At 39.3% G+C, this 15,317-nt stretch overlaps 1 protein-coding gene across 1 annotated transcript in view; it reads left to right on the top strand.

Annotated features, from left to right (window-relative positions):
* Positions 1-1,901: 1,901 nt before the first annotated feature.
* rbfox1 (RNA binding fox-1 homolog 1) overlaps positions 1,902-15,317 on the top strand; it is a 372,128-nt gene continuing 358,712 nt past the window's right edge. The window contains exon 1 of the mRNA XM_077534130.1: positions 1,902-2,001. The gene's annotated coding sequence lies outside the window, so the exon portion shown is untranslated. The remainder of the gene's footprint in view (positions 2,002-15,317) is intronic.

Raw genomic sequence — 15,317 nt, 5'->3', positions numbered from 1 at the left:
AGCTATGTCACGCAGAACAAAAAGTGCTTTTTTAGTGATTTCCCATGTTGTCTTGAGTGTTTGTGTAAGTTTCTCCCAATTCATTCACCACAATAAAAATGACAAATAATTATTTGTATTTTTCCACAGTCTAGCTGCCCCTGTGCCACCACTTTTCCTCTCACAGGTCAGTGTTGGCAGTACGACAGACATCTTTCATGGTGTACTGGAGATGTTCTACAACATGCGATTATTTTTCTGATCAAGTGGAATCTCTCACATTTGAAAACTTGAAGGTGTTCAAAATTGGTATTTTGTGTATGCCAATGAAGTAAGTAGCCTACTTAAGGAAATCAACAAACAAATAAGTGAGCACCATTGAGCTTACAATGTAACAAAATTTTCATTTGATTATAAGTAACAATTATCTGGAAAATCTAGCAGGCTACAACACAACATCAAACAGTCAGATGCAATTTAAAAACACTTAGTCATGTGTAACACTATGTCAGTTAAACTACAGTCTAATCTGTTTTCATACAACCTGTATTTTGGCCACCATTATAATTTTTAAGCATGGTAGCATCCTGCTAGCTCACAATGCTAATTTCGTTAGCCGACTGCTCACATCCTCCATCACAAAATATGAAAAGAGAACAGCTATTGTGCTTTTTAGATAACTAACATTAATACTACCTTTTTAAATTTCATCAGTCTTTATTTGTCACAAATGAAGAGCTTCATTTGAGAGGGCATTTCCAATCTGAAAAGTCTACTAACTCCAAAATATAGGTTGACGAATGGTTAGCACTGCTAGTTCATTTTTTCTTCACCATGCATAAATATCTCCAAATAAACTTTGACCCGACAGACAACATGAGACGCCGCTCTGATGAACTAATGGAAAAAGATGGTCTCCTGAACAGATAAGGCAACGTGGCCCTCAGGCAGTCGAAAAAGATTGACTCTCCCAGTGCAACTCACCAAGTGTTATGATGGCAACAGTTTGAATGGAAGACATCTCTTCCATTTCAATTACAGTGGAACCTCTTCAGTTGAACACCATCTGCTCCCGGATACTCTTTGACTGAAGATTTTTTCTTATTTTGCCCATATTTTCCCACATTTGGTTCACAAAAAGACATTGTACAGTTAAATAATGTCACTCTGTGAGCTGTATTTGATAAGGTCAAAACCCACAGAACACTGTTTAATGAGTCTTAGTTATACAAGTATAATTCCCTCAATAGTTGAGAGAGCTGTTGTTAGCTGATAACACATATTGTACACGCTTGCAATTTCTCTGTATACTATAGTCTCGTAACTTTCAAAACATTGTGTAGCTTTGCATTTCTGCCCTTTGTGGACACATTTTTTTTTTTTTTTTTTTAAATCAGCAGTAATTTCCAATTGGCAAACTCAACTGGAAGAGTTCACAAATACAAAAAACCTAACTGAAGGTTGTGGGTTTGATCTTCAACCCTTGTGACAATGTAGAAGTGTCATTCAGCAAGATAACACCCAAGTTGCTCCTGATGCTGTGCCATCAGGTCAAATGAGGAAACGGTGTCAAAATGCTGTGAGTATAGAAAAAGTACAATATATGCATACAGACATACAAGTGAAAACCCATAAAATAACAGTAAAATGCCAGCAATCGTATTTTACTGTAAAGAAAGAAAATGCTGTCATTCAATGAAACCAATGATTACAGAAACATATTATAAAATTGATAACAGTTCGAGGGCTGAAAAAACTGCAAATATTTTACTGCTACAGTATTTTATACAGTACTACAATTGTTTTAAAGTGTGGGGCTGCATATACTTCTATCCCTATTACTGTCTTTATTTTGAAGGCATCACTATGCATTTCCGGTCTCACGGCCCCAGTGCAGCTGCAGCTAGCTAACTTTACTGTCACAGCTGAGAGGCAGTAGCGCAGAAGTGAGACGCGGAGAGCGCGCGGGTCCCACCAGCGAGTGTTTTCCTCAGCGCAGAGTATCCAGAGGTGCGCAACCAGGTGAGTGGAGCGGCAACCGACAGCACACCAAAGGTCGGCTTTTGGTGTCCTTTAACAGTTGAATGCACATTTCACGGACACATCTCATCTCATGTCATAACTGGAACACCTCGGAGGCGTGCGTATTGTCACAATAAGGTCGCTGTTTTCTGAAATCGTGGTTCTTATGGCTTTGTTGATGTCTGGAGCTTTTGTCTGGTGACTTTAAAGAACGAACAAGTGGATTCAATTGTTGTTGTTTTTTGCCTTTAGTTACCCACCAAGCTTAGTGATTCCTGCTAAAAGGCTACTTTCGGACCTCTGCTGGAAGTACTGTGTGGCTGGTTTGTATGCGATCGAGTACCTACAGGACTGTCTCAGGAAATTAGAATATTGTGATAAACTCCATTATTTTCTGTAATGCAATTAAATAAGCAAAAATGCCATACATTCTGGATTCATTACAAATCAACTGAAATATTGCAAGCCTTTTTTTATTTTTAATATTGCTCATTATGGCATTTTTTTTTTTTACTTGGTCTGAGGAAATATTCCAATATTTTGAGATAGGATATTTGAGTTTTCTTAAGCTGTAAGCCATAAATCAGCAATATTAAAAATAATAAAAAGCTTGCAATATTTCAGTTGATATGTAATGAATCCAGAATGTATGGCATTTTTGCTTATTTAATTGGATTACAGATCACAATATTTTAATTTTCTGAGACAGTCCTGTATACTTACATGTTTTCACTGCGTTTGTTGGGCTCACTAAAAAAAAAAAAACGTTCACCATTTTTATATTTTTATAGCGTATACAGTCTTCCCTCGCTATAACGCGGTTCACTTTTCGCGGTCTCGCTGTATCGCAGATTTTTTTTTAAGTGAATATTTTTTTACAGTAATATACCCATTTTATAAAATTTATGAAGGTTTGAACATTGTCAAAGTTTGAACAAGAGAGAAATGTGAGAACATGTAAATGCCTCAATGAGAAAAGTGTATAAATTGTGCAGTCGGGGATTTTAGAGCCTTAAAACATTTATAAGAGTTGTAAAACATAAAGCTAACTACTTCGCGGATTTCATTTATTGCGGGTATTTTTTGGAAACTAACCCCAGCGGAAAACGAGGGAACACTGTATAGAAATTTTTGACTTTTTTTTTTTCTTTTTTTGCATGTATTTCCTTTTTGTTATGAATTTATCTTTATAAATTGAGCAGGGTAAACATGATGGGGTTGTGTGAGTGATGTGAGTTGTGCTTTGTAGCCTTTTTTTGGTTTGTTTTAGTTTTTTTTGTTTTGTTTAATATTATGCCACAGAGGTGAACTCGTGGTTTGTACATCTGCCTCATATTTGAGGCTCAGGGTTCAAATCTTGGCTCAGACCATCATGTGTGGAGTGTGCATGATCTTCCTATGCTTGCATGGGTTTTCTGCAGGGTTTCCCTCTCACAATTATACATTTCCTTCATTTAAGACCTTAAGTGTAAATGGTTATGGTTGCTTGTTCGTCACTGTGCACTGTGACTGGCTGGTGGCCAGTTGCCTCTTGCCCCAAGTCAGCTGGGATGGGCACCAGCTGAGAATGGTTGGACAATCGGACAGTCTTGAATGTGTCTACTTGTGTGGTTTGCTGTCTGTTATGATTATAGTGTTTGCATGCTGGTGGCAAAAATTGGACGACCCAAATGAAGGAAAGAGCAAGGATTGCTCACAAAAATAATAAAATAATAATAATAATGTCATTACAAAAAAAAAAAAGAACAAAAGGGCAAAAAAGATATTGGGAGGAATGACAAACTAAATTAACAAAGTCCAAAATGAGATTTAAAGTAACAAACCATAACTTGACAAACTAATTCCTAAAGGAAAGAAGAGAAAACTCAGTGAAAGCATTACTCAGTGAGGTTCTATGACTCTCATACTTGTGCAAAATGCAAGTTGCGTAAAAGCAACTGGTAATGGAAACATAGTAATTTTGAAAAACAAAACTCTCAAATATCACAAAAAAGATTTTACGCTCTCATGAGGTGGTTTTTGAGATGTGTCAAAATATTTTTATTTCGAAATTTCCAGTTGTCATGTGACCCCGCCTGGTCACGTAATAAAAGGAAGTAGGAAGTACGGGCCACTTGCTTTTGTGTCAAAACTTTTTAAGCACAAACCAATTTAGCTATAGAGCCAAGGCTGCCGCTCCATACAGCCAGTCAATTTATTATCGTTGCATGAGAAATGGCCGTTTGCCAACAAGCGACATACGGTGCACGTCGTTGTTCACAACATACAAGAGTTATAAATTCACAACACCACAACAACACCAAATGTCCGATCCTACCCAATAAGTGGAGAGTGGTGTCTTTAAAGTAATCATAACAACTTTGGCGTCCATCTTACGGAAACAAACCTCGCAACATTTCATGAGCTCCTCTTTAGAGAATTACAAGATCTCGCGAGACTCCTCAGAAGCAAAACACCCGTCAATGGAAACACCTATGAGTCGAAACTGTCGAAATATCACTTGTATTTAGCGAAAACTGTAATGGAAACACAGCTACTAAAAGCCACAGCTAGGGCTGGGTTTAAAATAGATATATCGATATTGTACCGATACACCATTTCATAGCCCAATATCGATACATAAAACCATGTATCATATTTCCCCCCCACGCACACTAACAAAGTGGTCTCCGGGCGGAAGCGAACCCGCACCACTTACACTGAGGGCAAGCGACGGCACCACCTCACTATACAGAGCCCAGTGTCGATTGTTTCCCCACCAACCCCTCCCCAACCACACCACTGCTTCAGTCCCCAGGCAGGTGCAGCTTGAGAAGACATTTGATATAAAGTTAGCAGCAAACTCCCCTCGTGCCCAGGAAATAACAAATGCTATTGCCACATACATCTACAAGGACATACAGCCATACTCTGCGGTTGAAAATGACGGCTTCCGCGACCTTATGAAGACTCTGGAACTACGTTACGCTATTCCCTCACACAAACAGTTTAGTGAAATAATTCCAAAAATGTACGCATTACAATGTGACTCAAAACAGCAGAAAGTCGCCCTTACCTGTGACTGTTGGACATCCAGAGCATGTCCTGTGTCGTGCCAAAGTAGTTACCCCCGAAATAAAATTGTTTCCGTACGCATGCTTTTCAATCAACGCAAGAAGACGCTTGTGTTTCTGAGTTTTAGAAACAAGGTTTTGTAACAAGAAAAAGAACATTTATTGCAAATAAAAGAAAAGTAAGAACACGCTCGCATTCTGCAAGGTGTGTTCAACGACAACGGACACAGTAGGAAATCGCAGTATTCATAGAGAAAGCTCAAACGACTGATGAATGTTAATGTTTTTTTTTTTTTTTTTTCACATGTTTGAAGTTTAAGGTTATGGTTAGGAATAAGGAACGTTTTCGAAAAATTGCCACTTTTATGTGGTAAAAGTTATGAGCCCGCGGCAGCCCACAGCAACAAAAGGGGAAACCCCAATGAACTATCAAAGATAGAAAGAAACCAGCGAAGTAAGGCCTTGTTCACACAGAAGCAAAGCCGGCTTCATTCCTCAAACAAATCTTGTACAGTCAGAACCGTTTCAAGACATGCGAGTGTCCAAAAGACGAAGCTGAGAATGTTTAACAGCTGTAGTATATATGCCAAGTCTGGAGTGGCGCTGTAGAGCTGCCACAGGGAGTTAACGGAAAGCGTATAAGAATCAGCGAAGAAGACGGACCACTGATCTTAATAGCTGACAGGCCAAGACTTTTGAAGCCGCAAGGCCGCCATATTACTCTTCCGAAGAAACATTTGTCGGCATACGATGTAAATGTATAAACATTTACACTATCGAAATCAGATTTGAGAACATTTGAGACAGGGGTCTAGGACCTGAGCGGTAGAAGAAAAGGGGGTCTTCAAAGTAGTTTAAACAGTAGTCTGGCTCGCGAGACGGGAGGACTAAGATGGCTGCCCTGTCGCTTCAACGGCTTGCGTGTATGGGCTATCGGCTATCCATTAATATATACATATCAGTGAGACGAACACAGGAGAAGTGACAATGGCGGGTGATTCAAGTACAACATCACGCAAAATAATTTGCTGTAAAAGAATAAACAAGCTAAGGAGGCTGCGCAAAACGACTACGACACGGCTATCCGCCATTGTTGTTGACAGACTGGCGGTTCGTGCGCACGTTCGTGAGAATGACATCACCACTGAAGTGTCCCGCATATGGTGTCCACATTGGACCATACGGGGCGCATTTTGAAATCTTTCCATTCTGGAGCCCGGTTTCAACAGTGATCGGTTTCAGGTTCCAAAACCGTGCCGTCGTGTAGACGAACTGCCCAAACGGTAAGAAACTTGTGTGGATACATTGAAACGGGCTTTCGTGTGGACGGGGCCTAAATGCAAGCAAAGAGACGAGACAATGAGGAACACCTGGACAATGGCTGGGGGAGCTGATTGGAAGACAAAAGGGAACGGGTTTATGAGCACAAGTGGAAACAAAAAACCCAAATAGTAGGACAAGACATGAACTACAAGAAAACAAGACCGAACATGAGACAAATCCAAATACTGTCTGCACAACAACAACAACAACAGAGATGGATGACATTATCGGGCATATGTGTATCAATCACAACTATACTTAAAATGCTTAACTTTGCAAATCTCTGATTGTCCTGAAAAAGCAGGATATTGATGAATTTACAAGACTGGTGTACACCCTTTAGTTCATAGCTTTACTCATATGAACAATCACTGTTATGAAGCATATGAATTTCGGGATATTCCTCATTTTCAGTGGTTGGCCTTATGACCAGAAACACTCATTATAGCACCAAATGAGGAGTTGGCAGAAATAACCTTTTAGTCACAAACTGTTTTCTCAATTTGAAAGTCTAAATATCACCTGTACGTGGTATTTAGATGTCAAACCCTGCAGCAATGGCTTATTAAGAAAGCTACAAGAGAAAATGAGGACAAAGACGAAGTCAGATGAGTGTTCCATTTTGAATACTCAAACTTCTGCTATTAAACAACACTAATCTGCATAATGTGTGACCACTGCAGGCACTATACATATAAAGCACCAAGTTCAGTTGCACATAACTACTAGTTGTCACAGTTCAGGCTCTCCTGCATGGAGTTTGTCCTCCCTGTGCCCTCATTAGGTTTTGTAAAGGTAAAACACAATCATTACAGTAATGAGAATTGTTAATAAATTATGGCTTCAGTATTTCTTATTTTGTAAAATTAAAATATGATCAATTGGAGAGTGGGCATGAATTGTGCTTTGGGTGTAAAAGTGGTTGAGAAGGTAAATTATATTAAACAATATTCTTATCAGTAGATGTAGGGCTGCTTGATTATGGGAAAAAAAATAATAATCACGAATATTTTGGTAATAATTGATATCATGATTATTCAAACAATTATTTTTTGGTCCAACACAAAAAAATGTTTAGACATTTAAAAAATATTAAGACAAATATAATTATTTGTAACATAACATCATCTAAACAGAATTTATTTATGTCAGCAAAAACTTGGAGTTTGGTTACAGCGTGTGCAGTATGGCTTGCTGGGTGCAGGCTAGCTAGCTTTGATAAGTAGGGATATCACCGATAAGGGCAATATCGTGATATTGTGATATTAAAACTGCCACAAAATCGTCATCGTCATGTTCACAATATTTAAAAGGAACACATCTGTTAAAAAAAAAAAAAGTCAGGTTTATTTCCATGTGTGCAGTTTTAGCACCCTCTAGTGGCTAGTTTATTAGTGTAATTTAATTTACATTAGGGATGTTTTGGCCTTTTATGTTTAAAATTTATGCTAATTGTCAGATGTAAATTAACCTAATTTGCTTGTGAAGCGATCAATGTGTGCTTGCATTAGCAAGTAAGTGCCTCAATATTGTTATTAGAAATTGTAGGTGGTTTATATGCTTTGCTGTTATGTACAAAAGCACAATATTGTGCTTTTTTTAAATTGTATTTTTATTTTATTTTTTTTATTTTATTTTTTTATTTTTTTACAATATTGTGATCTTTTTTAAATATGGCCAACGTCCCCACAATATCGTGGTAATTATTGTATCGTGACCTTCATATCGTGATAATATCATATCGTGATGTTTGGATATCGTTACATCCCTATTGATAAGTGGGTGTGATGGAGGAACTGGCTTTCATTTTTATATAATCAACTTAAATTTAACCGCGCATAGCGTCAAACTATTTTTCTATCTGAAACAGTAAGATTTTAGACAAATCTCTCCCCATGGATTTAAAATATAAATTATTCAACCACAATAGCGATTTTGTCGGCTAAAAAGCACATTCAAACAGACTGGGGTACTTTAGCGCTGTTAGCTAGTGCGGCTAGCTTGCCGCTTGGTGCTGGTAGCTCAATGCTAGCTAGCAGTCACCGCTAAACACTGGCAACAGGCGCTGTACAATATCATGTATAGCGTAATTATGTCTTCAACACTTTTAACTGGAGCTTGAACGTGATTTCAGGATGAAGTTGTGTTGCTGACGTCTGTCGCAACAGTTTGGGGCATCAATGGAGTATATGTGCCACGAAGGAGGCAGGACTTTCGATTTCCGGGTTTCACACGTTTCCAGTTGCTGTTTAGCGATGTACGGGCTGCCTGCCGTTGCTTGCACTTCCACCATTTTGCTCCTCAGTTGCACGTTCCTGTCGATGGGTGCGACTTGTGTGTGAACAGTGTGTCTGTCTCAGTTCTCCAAAGCATTTCAGAGAGCTGAGACACTTGTTCGTGCCCATCGGTGGGAGTGTGCGGTTGTGGGGCGCAGCAGTGGAGGTGCGAGGGTTGGGCAAAAATGAAATATCATGATTTCTTAATTATAAAATCACGATTTTGATTTGATCGTAATTTTTGAATCCCTTAAAATTCGGATGTCTGTGGCGGTCAAACATTATTAAAAACATATATATAAATTATGCCGATACTCTAAATGGTTCAGGAACAGCTTCAAACTTACCTTGAATGCAACTTTTTTTAAAGCATTTTCAGCAAAATTGCTCGTATGATAAGGGAAATTGGGCAGCACAGTGATTGGCTGGTTAGCACGTCCGCCTCCCAGTTCTGAGGACTCGGGTTCGAGTCCAGGGTCCAGTCTTCCTGGGTGGAGTTTGCATGTTCTCCCCATGCCCGCGTGGGTCTTCTCCGGGCACTCCAGTCTCCTCCCACATTCCAAAGACATGCATGGCAGGTTAATTGGGCGCTCCGGATTGTCCCTAGGTGTGCTTGTGAGTGTGGATGGTTGTGTCTGTGTGCCCTGCAATTGGCTGGCAACCAGTCCAGGGTGTACCACGCCCAGAGCCTGTTGAGATAGGCTCCAGCACCCCCTGTGACCCTTGTGAGGAATAAGTGGTCAAGAAAATGGATGGATGGATGGATGGAGGGATGGATGGATGGATGGAATAGAAATTAAATTAGTAGGGGTGTTAAAAAAAATCGATTCGGCAATATGTTGCGATATTACAGCGCACAATTCTGGAATCGATTCAGTAGGTGGTCGAATAGATTTTTAAACATGCGTGCGCCCACACTGGAGCCAATGCAGTCAAATAGGGACAGGCTGCATGGCTGTCAGTGGCAGAAAATGAGCTGACCGTCAAATCGTGCTGAAATGCTTTTCGTCTCTATCAGACGATTCTACAGAAATGACAGCTCGTCAGCCCCGCGTATCGTCACACAATCTAATATCGTCATATCGCCCACCACTAGTGGCTGGAAGCGGCGTGAGTGTGTGAAACCTGGAAGTCCGTGGCTTCTACCCCATACTGCCGTCACAATAGCTCAGAATGGACGACCAAGTCAGCCCTTATACCCCGACGACATGCTGCCGGGAAGAACTTTAAAATAAAAGCGCTACAATGCGTTGATCTCCATATAATTTTTGGTAATGTAAGGTTTATTTTGAAATTGGGTTAGCCCCGTGTAGTTAATGCATGCATGTATGTAGACTACGACTATCTCAGCAGAAATGACGAGGAATGGTTCATCCCTGGTATTAACTCATTCACTGCCAGCAATTTTATAAAATTTTAAAATTTTCAATACTCACATGATATTACATTCAATAATTATATATAAACGGAATCTACCAAATGACAGAATAGACTCCCTCCTTTTTGCTCCGTCCCCTTCTTTTATAATTGATAGTAGAAAAATGTAGGTTTGCCAAAATACAGCCATTTCTCCCATGGACTCTGAAACTGTTTATTTCGTATAAAATGGGGCAATGATGTCATCTACCGGTGGTTGGGCATCAGTAAAGTTGTTTCCAAGTTTGATATTTACAGTGGAGCATAATCAGATTTAGCACCGCTCTAAAAAATACAATTGACAAGTATACTTGTCAAAGGCAGTGAATGAGTTTAATATTTATTTATTTATTTATTTTTTACATTATGCTAATTTTGTCATCGTGGAGTGTAATAATTGAAATTGTAATAGAATTTCGGTTCATTACACAGCCCTAACTAATAGGGGGGTGCTCAAAAAATCGATACGGCAATATATCGTTGCGGGCCTCATCACAATACACGTATCGATACGCAGGCGTCAGAATCGATATTGCTCATTAACTTTAAATTGGCAGTTCACGTTTGCCTTTGCAGCTTACATTGTACCCAAAAAATAAAAATCAGCAGCGTCTTTCAAGTTAATTGCCTTCAATTAATGCAAAAATAGCTCACCGGTGATTGGACACTGTGTCTTGCTAAGAAAAATGAAAGCAGAGGAAGAATGTCAACATGTATTTATTGATAAACTTAACATGGCACGTGTCTCAGTGTACCAATGTTCCTATATTTTGTTTATAAAAAAAATAAAATGTGTCTTATTTGGGATACATATGTATCGCGATACGTATCGTATCGTGGCCCCTGTATCGTGATACGTATCGTATCGTGAGGTTGGCGGCAATACCCAGCCCTACTAACTAAGTGCACGTGTGATTTACTTATTAAATAATCATCCTCAAGAACGATTTTAAGGATTTTACCTTGCTCAGGAAATAGGAGAATTTTCTAAAATTCACACTTTTTAAATGATGATAAACATTAATCTTCAACAATGGTGGTAAATATTAGTAGGCTAACTTAAGTTGTCAGATCCTTCTAACAGATTTAAAAAATGGCCTAAATGACAAAACTCACCTGAAATTATGTACAGGGAGGCGGAGGTCTCTGACTATGCTTGTCTTTGGCATTCAAATGACTTGATACGGCCCTGGACTGAGCCAACCCAAGTACCGTAAGTTACAAATATGACGGTAGGCACGATGATTAACCAAGCTGTCCGCAGGGATGACATTATATTAGTAAGGTAAATTAACATTACTATCACTATAAATAAGATGTGTAGGTCTAATGAGTGTCTTCGCTGGGGAGCAAGGTCCATGTTTAATACACACGGTGCTTACTACCTGTTTGCAGTATTGCTGCTATCCAATGTGTTTATATGACTGGCAAACTGCGATGTGAACCTATTTGAGCCTTGCAAATATAATTTTGTTAATTAGAACGATCATTTTAACCATAATAATTGGAAAGCTGGTGCAGTGTGCTGCATATGAAATCTGAAATCAATATGGCCCAATTAAAGCATGTAGGCAGAAAGCTGTCTCGCATGGCAGACATCTTTCATGTGGGAAATATGCAAAAAGGGAAGAGAAGCATCTGCTGTTTGGCTCGCAACAATCTGCCTGTCATGTAGGCAGCGAACATCTATTGATTGCCTCATGAAAGTCCAAAGAGCCTTTTGCATGCCGACAGACTGCCAGCACCAATTCAGCAGCAACCAGGCCCGGGGAGAGCGTTTACCAGCCAATGTTCCACAGTGTTTGAGTTAATATTGGAGGGATGTGGAAAATCTTGTTCATCTGCGGACTCATTAATCGTAGTTTGTGGAAAGTGATTCGACTAACAGTGACACAAACAAAGCCCATGGTAAACAACATGGCTCAGGACTACATTAAGTATAATATCACAGTCAGTAAATACATTTCTATTGCTGTGCTGAAAATATGCTGGAACAGTCTGTTTTTTTCTTCTCCAATTGCTGTTTTTATGTGGCCTCTGATTACCAGGACTAGGCAAAATTCAGAAATTTAGAATTCAGTTCAATTGATGATTTTGATTTTGAATTCAGTGCAATTGAGAGAAATGAATTCTCGTCACATCCCAGTGAGAATGAGACATTTAACATACATTTTCTTCAAATTAGAAGTACAGAGACTTACATTAAGTATAAATTTCCTTAATGGAGGAAAGATTAGCACACTTGTCCAACCCTCCCCCTTCGATCAATAAATATTATTCTGGGACATAGTCAGAACAAAATATGGCCCAGGAAAATATTTGTCAACCTGGTTGGGGGGCGAAGACGGACGACGTGCTGAATCCCGTTTGTGGACTGAGGTCAGACCGTGGGGATGGACATCCACCAATTACTATTTGTCCCCCCTTGACAAATCATCGCATGTCGTCCGTCCCATCCATGCTTCCCAATTGGTGAATATTTTCCCGAGCCGAATTTTGTCCAAATGTCCATTTGTGGTAATCAACTTAATCAAGTACTTTATTAGAAAAAAGTTGTAACAGTTCTTCAAATGTTGTCATTGAGGCAAGATTGTTCTGTTAAACCCTCATATCCAAACAGTTTCAGAGTTTTCAGTTTTAATTATCTGTTTTATCCGAGTAGGCTTTTATTGTTAATGAAACTATTTTTACACATTAATATTTATTATTTACTGTGTTAGTGTACATATAGTCCATACAATAATATTTGTATGGAATTTATATTGTAGGCTCATACTGTAAAGCTTTATTGTTAAATCCACTTTAATTTTTCCACCATGAATTTGTTTGAATTGAATGGAATTCCAATTCTACTTCCTGCAATTTGAATTTGAATTGCATTTCTGCTCCCAGTTTGCCACCTCAATTCAAATTCAAGAATTGACACCCTGAACTGGTTGCCAGTCAATCCAGGGCACACACAGACAACCAACCACTCACAATCACACCTAGGGACAATTTAGAGTGTTCAATCAATCTGTCAAGCATGTCTTTGGAATGTGGGAGGAAACCGGAGTACCTGGAGAAAACCCACGCGGGCACGGGGAGAACATGCAAACTCCACCCAGGAAGGCCGAAGCCTGGACTCGATCCTGCATCCTCAGCACTGGGAGGCAGACGTGCTAACCACTCATCGTACCGTTCCGCCCCTTATTATAAGTCAGACTAGGTCAATTCCTTGGAATATTGTGGCAGTACATTGAATTTTTACAAGTTGAAGGTTGTACTTCTCTATCTTCCCAGTTTTAATAAGTCCTGCATCACAGCTGATGTTCCTGTACAGTTTGGAAAGATACTTTTTTGTCTATGTCCCAATGTCCCATTATTTTGCCAGTTATGTCCCACTTAATTCTGTCAAGAAAAATCAGACAGAAAGAAACAAACTTGCTTTACAATATAATGGTTTGCTCCATTTGGCTTGGCAAGTCACTCCAGCAGAGACCAGATTTACATTCCCATCACACATATGATTAATTTTGTTTTCAGAGAGCAGAATGATCCACTTCTGCCTCTGACCATAGGTGTCTAGAAATGTGAATTCCTTTTTCACAGTAAAAATAGCTCATGTTTACTTTGTATTATTGAGGAAAAAAATATTGCAAAAAAAAAAAAAAAGAAGCCACTAGCCATTCAGATTACATTTATGACTCAGCGATTGGCTATTAAAAACTAAATAAATAAATAAAAATCCTATTCATTCAATACTCTTGGTCCAGCTGAATGTCCCTGGTTATTATATACCAGATATGATCATTTTGTCATGGTTTCACTCTGTGTAACAATAGTTAATAGTTCATTCCAAATAAGGCTGAATGTACTGAAAAAAAATGGAACGCAACCGTTTTGTGTTTGCTCACAATTTTGAAAGCTGAACTCAAAGATATGAAGTTTTCTGAGGAAAAAAAAAAAAAAAAGAGTCGAAAAAAGACTTTGGGCAATTATTCAAGGAGGCTGACGATCCGATCCGATTAGTCGACTAATCGCGACTACTGTTGGTGATTAGTCGACTAGCAAAATAGTCCTTTGTGGCAGCCCTACTATCCAGTAATATATACAGATCAGTGAGATGTACACAACACAGAGAAGTGACAATGCCGGGTGATTCAAGTACAGCGTCACACAAAACATCTTGCTGTAAAAGCGTAAACAAGCTAATGAGCTTGCGCAAAACGAGGAAGACATGGCTGTCCGCCATTGTTGTTGACAGACTGGCGGTTCGTGCGCAGTCACGGGAGAAGTAGCTGTCCTGCTATGGTGTCCACATTGGAATGTGCGGGGCGCGTTTTGAAATCTTTTCACTCTGGAGCCCGGTTTCAAAAGTGATCGGTTTCAAGCTCCGAAACCGAGCTGCCGTGTGGACGAACTGCCCGAACCGTAAGAAACTTGTGCCAATACAATGAAACGGGCTTTTGTGTGAACAGGGCCTAAGATTGCCCACAATAGAAGGCCACTGTAAAATGTGTCATTTTTGGTGTGTGTGTGTGTGCTTGCAAAATGTAGTCAATATCAGGTGTAACTAACATTTGCCTCCTTTGCGTAAAATTGTTCAGGTTGTAGAGTGTGGCCTGTAGCATAGTCATCGGGTTCATCTCATGTCCCTTAATTGCATGGTTCCTCCTCGCACCTCAAAGCATTTATAATGACCCTGAAGTTTTTCTCACGCCGCCATATTGGACCCTCTCAATTGCCGAACATCAAGGAGCTTCCATCAGCTAGCTTAAATTGAGGGATGTCTGATGTATCCTCTGTGAAAGACTTGTAGCTCATGGTGACATATGAAAATGGGCGTGTACCAGCTAGACACAGGACTTAACTTCTTAGTTATAGTCAACGTCTCTGGTGGACATTACTGCAGTGCACATGCTAACTGCGTGCTCCCTCAAAATTTGCAACATATGTGGAGTTGTGTTTGATGAAAATACTGCCCATTTTAGATTGGCTGCTGTCACTCCTGTGCAATAATCATCATTTAATCAGCGCCTCGATGTCCCACATCTGTGAGGTGGATGGATTATCAAAGCAAAGGGGAATTGGTCACTTACAAGGATTTCAACTGATTTCTTTTTTTTCTTTTGTGTACGTACAAAAAGTCTTAGATGTTTCATTATAGCTAATAAAAATGGGAGCAAAACAATTTGTGTTTTGTATACTTTGTGCTTACAGATAAAAACCTTAATTTGAAAGATAAATGCCACAATTTGAAAGTGAG

Source organism: Festucalex cinctus, chromosome 1 (genome assembly GCF_051991245.1).
Source record: "Festucalex cinctus isolate MCC-2025b chromosome 1, RoL_Fcin_1.0, whole genome shotgun sequence".
Classification (NCBI taxonomy): Eukaryota; Metazoa; Chordata; class Actinopteri; order Syngnathiformes; family Syngnathidae; genus Festucalex; species Festucalex cinctus.
This window is presented reverse-complemented; position numbering and strand designations above follow the sequence as displayed.